We start from the raw sequence: 6,154 nt of genomic DNA, 5'->3' as shown, positions 1-6,154 counted from the left end.
CAGATGCGGTACCGCTTCTGCGGAAATACAACCGCTTCTGCGGTTCTGAAGAAGTCCCCAATTTTCACTTCAGCTGAAAATTGCCCGCATCTACGAAACCTACTGAAGAGACCAAAATCCGCTTCTGCGATGACAATGCCTCTTCTGCGGCTCCACACCTGCAGAACCCAAAACGCAGGTGCGGCTATGACAGATACCAGCTGAACCTGCAACCTCTTAACTTCAAAAATCCTTTCGTCAACTATCCGAAATCATCCCGAGGCCCCCGAGACCTCAACCAAAAGCAAAATCATCACCTAATACCTTATTCAAACTTGTACCAATCCTTAAAACACCTAAAACAACATCAAAACCTCGAATTAACCATAGATTTAAGCCTAAGAACTCCAAATTTTCTCAAAATACGCTTTCGATCAAAACGTCTATCAAAACACGCCCGAATGACCTGAAATTTTGCACACACATCCCAAATGACATAACGGTAATACTGCAACTCTTGGAATTCCATTCTGACCCTTGGATCAAAATCTCATTATCGAACCGGAAACTTCCAAAATAATTCAACTTGCGGCATTTCAAGCCTGAATTAGCTACGTTCCTCTAAAACACATTCCAATCACGCTTCTAACCCCGAAATCAACCAACAGAGCTAATGGAAGCATCGGATTTCCATTCCGAGGCCGTCTTCACACTGTTACGACTACAGTCAACTTTCCAACACTTAAGCTCTCATTTAGGGACTAAGTGTCCCAAAACTCTCCAAAACTCAAAACCGAATACCCCGGCAAATCGAAATAGTAGAAGTAAACTTGGGGAAAGCTGTTAATAAGGGATCGAGGCATAAATTCTTAAGACGACCGGTTGGGTCGTCACATTTTCGCACATTTAATTGATGTCTATGAGGGGTGAATGGACTTGTGCAGCTAGAGAGTGAGATCGGACTCAGGATAGGTTATTAATGTCATAGTGATTGTACCCCGTGTAGCAGCGTTGGAAGATATCGGCACGTAAATTCCACAGGCGGGTTATCTCCAGTGAGCAGATAGGCAATCGCATGGTTTGCGAAGCTTCGGCGAAGAATTCTATTAGTCATATAGCAAAGAGATCGGTCGTGCGAATGTGGTTGATGATTTAGAGTATAAAAAGGGGTTTCACAGAAAGATTCCGAGAATTTTGGCGGTTGAGTGAGCAAGGTTATGTCAATAAGAGATAAAGAATCCTGGTGAATTCCAGAGTTGTGTAATAGTGGCTTCAAGCTAAGTGGGAGAGTCCCACCGCCTATGATTGGGTTGCATGGTTAACTACTTGCGAGGTTTCTGGTTATTAGCATATTGATGGGTTATTTCAGCTACGGGAAAAGAACATAAGTGGTAATTTGAGCAAAGGAATTGTTAAAGGTGTGCTATGGTTGGCCTTATTAGCTTATGTTCAGACTTGGGGAAGGATTCAAGATTTATGCCTTGTATAGATGCGGGTTTCAAGGGAAGTGATTCTGCCGGGTGCTTCGTCCAGGGGGTATTCATGTGCTAGAAGATTCATAGAGTTGATTATATTCGGGGCCAAGTCAGAGAGGGTGGCTCTCAACAGCAGTCTTAGTGAATTCAAAAGTTAAAGTGTGTTGCCCAATGATTTCGAGCCTATAGGTATAGTTAAGAATCAAGCTTTTGTAGCAGCTCATTAGAAGAAGCCCAGAATGTTCTAGGATGTTTTGACTTGCAGTGTTGCATTTGGGAGGAAAAATGAGAAAAAACTTCAGATTCGTAGAGGGATTATCAGAATGGGCATGCCAGTTGAGATGCGAATGCGCGCGCACAAGGGAGGTATGAAATGGTTCGAGGAATTGGAGATAGCATGGTCTCCTGATTCAAGGTCACTCGGGATGAGTGCGTATGGAGTGTGTTATATGTTGAATGGCGTTATTATTAATTCTAAGGCAATAAGGATAAATTGGAAGGAGATAGATTGATTAGCCATAGTTGAATTTGTATATTGGTGGTGGTGATCAGTTTCTTCAGCGTAATCAAGTTATGCGAATGATTTGTGACTATATGTGCGAGGCTCGTCGGCCGTCGTAATTGATGTTATTCATAAGTATTCTACTATTATGGCCTGTCATGTGTAGGCGGATCCCGGAAGGGCTATAGTGGCTTAGACCACTACTTAGAGGTTTGTATATTCTACGGTTATGAGAATTCACCTGTGTGTTGCTATGGTTCTCTTGAAGTGAGTTAAGTGAAATGTTTTTATATGGTGAAGTGTTAATCTATTAGTGGTTCCGAAGTTATAATGAAAATCGTGTTCTATCGTATATTGGCATGTTGGGTGCAGTGAGTGGTATGGAATTTGAAGTGGGGATCAAGGTTACAGTTCGGTGTTGACAAGGATGTCACGAGCTCGGATGAGCAGGAAAGGAGTTTCGATGTTTAAAGTAAGTTGGTATTGTCTTCAGTGTCACCTGAGATCGGTGTTTTGTGAAAAAGGCTTTGCATCCTGGTTAAGGATTCTTGATCGCTTTTCAATGTTAGTGCGGCCGGTGGTTTGGATATACAGACCTGTCATCTATTACCGAAGGTTGTGGGAGTGTGCCCACGGGAAGGTTGTATAAGTATGGCATGTAGTCACTTGATTGATTGAAGAGTTAAACCAAGTATGAAAATTGTAGTGATGTCGTTAAATTGGGAATTGATGCCTGGAGGGCACTCGGTTTATTGGGTTGTTGACTGTGGAGGATTACTCCGGTTATGATGGTTGTTCTTCTGTGTTATGAGAAAAGGGGAGTTATTATGGACTTTTGAAAGGTTATTAGCCCGGTTCAGTGCGATCAGAATCAGCTTGAGGTATGTGGATGGATTTAAATGTGATTGGGCTCTATATCAGGCCAGATGTATTCATTTCAGCCATGCGCTCCTTATGGAAGAGTAGTCGGGGTGTTATTTCATTGTCAGCTATTTCATGTAATGATGTATTGCATCGCGTGAGTCGTGAGATGGCTTGGTGAATTTCATATGTGTTGAGGTTCTGCGTAGAGATGCTGTTATATGAGCAGAATGGCTCTTGAGATTTAAAATCGTATATCGCACCTCAGTTGTGCTTGAGTTTGTAGCTTATAGCACTATATATCTCCCCAGGGATGGTATTATGCACTTGACGAGCTGGTGACCGACATTCGGTATTTTGATGTAATGATCAACCTAGCTTAGTGTGTATCTCCTTATGTGAATTTTATGTGTGGATCGGGTGGCACGCCGCCATGGGTATGTTACTTGGATCGGGTTGCACGCCGCAGCAGTGTGATGTTGAGTACAGTTCCCCGTATCTGTTTTTATGTGTTTTGTTTCCTATTTTTCTGAGGAAAGCTCATATTAGTTGTGTGCCCGTGATGCATGTATGATTCGCTAGCGGGGTGTCTGTTTAGTTATGTTGACTGCATCGCATGCGTGATTCGTGAGCGGGGTAATTGGATTTCCTTTTCAGAGTTCATTTTCCTTTTGTATCGCGTTCGAATTGGCAGCCTATTGGCACATTGAGATAGCATATAAGACTTTTTGATCATGTCTGCGGTGGCTTATTGCCTAAGCAGTTCGTACTGGGTGAGACGAGATCGTGGATTTAGGATCATTGCAATCTGATTATATGAAGTATATTAAGGAGTGAAGACCATTATTTGGTTCAGAATGGGGTGATGCTTCCTGTTAGGAGTATAGACCCAATGAATTGTTGATTTGGTAGTTAGTTATGAATTTTTACACATCTTTTCCGTCGTGGCGGTATTGTAAGAGTTAGAGCAAGACCTATGTATGTCATGAGGTGCAATGGGAGCATAAGATCCATGGAATTTCGACTAAATGGATCAGAGAATGTTATTGTGGTCCTATAAGTAAAGTGGTGCAAGGTGTGAATTCAGCTAAGGTATGCAGTCATATTTTGGTGATGCGTGTAGCTATTGATACGGTGAGCGTATGTTGGAACAGGCCTGGTGGAGAATTCTGGATATTAGAATTGGGCTCTAAGGCTTATTTGCCTAAGTGAAAAAGGGTATCTTCATATTGATCGAGCTAGGGTGCGCAGCTGAGTTGTGATAGCATGGGTAGGTTCTCGAGGTGTTAAACAGTGATTTCGGGCAACTCCAGCACAGTTCTTAGCACGTTCGAGGACAAACGTATGTTTAAGTGGGAGAGAATGTAACGACCCGACCAGTTGTTTTGAGCTCTAGCGTGTCGTTCAGCAGTTTGAGGCCATGAGAAGCTTCACTTCAGGTATTATGACTTGTGCGCATGGTCGGAATCGAATTCCGGGAAGTTCGGGGTTGATTTGGACAGAGAATTCTCATTTCGGAAGCTTTGAGTTGAAAGAATTTACTAAGGTTGGGCTTTTGAGTAAACGACCTCGGAATCGGGATTTTAAGGTTCCAGCAGGTTCGTATGATGATTTTGGACTTGGGCGTATGTACGGACTAGGTTTTGGAAGACCCGGGAACGTTTTGGCGCCTATTGTGGAAATTAGCATTTTTTAAAGAATCTCATAAGTTTGGATTGAAGTGCATTTCAGGGTTATCAATGTCCGTTTGAGATTTCAAGTCTGGGATTAGCTCCGTAAGGTGATTCTGGTATTGGGAGCGCGATCGTAAGTGAATTCGGAGGTACGTAAGTCATTTTCGAGTCATTTAGCTAAAGATAGAAATTTGAAGGTTTTTGGGAAGTTTGACCGAGAGTTGGCTTTTTGATATTGAGGTCAGATTCCGATTCTGGAAGTTGGAGTAGGTCCGTAATGGTAAATATGACTTGTGTGCAAAATTTGAGGTTAATCAGACGTAATTTGATAGGTTTAAACACCGAAAGTAGAAGTGTGAAATTTTAGAGTTCATTAAGCTTGAATTGGAGTGCGATTCATGATTTCGATGTTGTTTGATGTGATTTGAGGCCTCAGATAGGTCCGTGTTAAGTTATGGGACTGGTTTGTGTGATTGGACAGGGTCCCGGGGGCCTCGGGTGGATTCCGAATGGTTAACGGATCAAAATGGAATTTGGAGAAGGTTTGATGCTGCTAGTACTGGTATGACCGCATTTGCGGTGTTTGGGTCGCAAATCCGACCTCGAACTTGCGAGAGGGAGCTCGCATTTGCGAACCTGGGGGCTGCTGAGGGGAGACCGCATTTGCGAGGGGGGTCATCGCTTTTGCGATGTTGTCCTCTTCGTATTTGCGAAGAATTTTGTCGCAAATGCGACCATGGCAGGGAAAGCTGGGCTTCGCATTTGCGATGCCTTTGTCGCAAATGTGACCATCGCAATTGCGAGCTGGGAGTCGCAAATGCGACTTCTACGTCTGGTGCAATGGCTTTTATTCCGAGACTTAGTCCATTTCCCATTTGGTCTTAGGCAATTTTTTAGGGCATTTGAGGAGGGGTTCCATCATCATCAAAGAGGTAAGTAATTTCTACACATCATAAGTTAAATACATGGATTATGGGAAGATTAATATGTGAAAATTAGGGGAAAATCAAGGGTTTTAGATGAAAAACCTAGAATTTGGTAAAAATAAGATTTAACTATGAAATTTGTTAGGGAACGGAGTAAAAATCATATATTCTTGATCCTTCGGTTATGGGTTCTTCAAAAAATTTCGGAATCCGAGCACGTGGGCCCGGGGATGAATTTTAGGAACCTTGCATTTAGGGTTGGAAAATTGGTTTAATAATTAGAATATGAACTTTTGGGCATGTATTGACTCGTTCTTACCCTATTTGAATAGTTGTGGATCGTTCGGCTCCGAATTGGAGGTTTGAGCGCGTTCTTGAATCGGAATATAGGCTTCGGAGCGAGGTGAGTCTCCTTTCTAACCTTGTAAGAGGGAATTGTCCCCATAGGTGAATTAGTTGGTTATGTGCTCCTATTTTTGGTGGCTACGTACACACGAGGTGACGAGAGTCCGTGTGTAGCTACTATTATGCTATTGTCCGGGTAGTCTAGGACCCAAAGCATGCTGTACTTGGAAATATTTGTAATCCTATTGAAGGTTTGACTTGCTTAAATTCTATCGAATTGGTAAATAAATTTCTAAAAGGATTAAACTTCATATTTCTTAAATCGTTAAAAAAGGAGGATTTGGAGTTTCCTTGGATAGTTATTCCCTAATGAAGTCTTGATTAACTGTTTGA

Source organism: Nicotiana tabacum, chromosome 16 (assembly GCF_000715075.1).
Source record: "Nicotiana tabacum cultivar K326 chromosome 16, ASM71507v2, whole genome shotgun sequence".
Lineage (NCBI taxonomy): Eukaryota > Viridiplantae > Streptophyta > Magnoliopsida > Solanales > Solanaceae > Nicotiana > Nicotiana tabacum.
Note: the sequence above shows the minus strand (reverse complement) of the source record.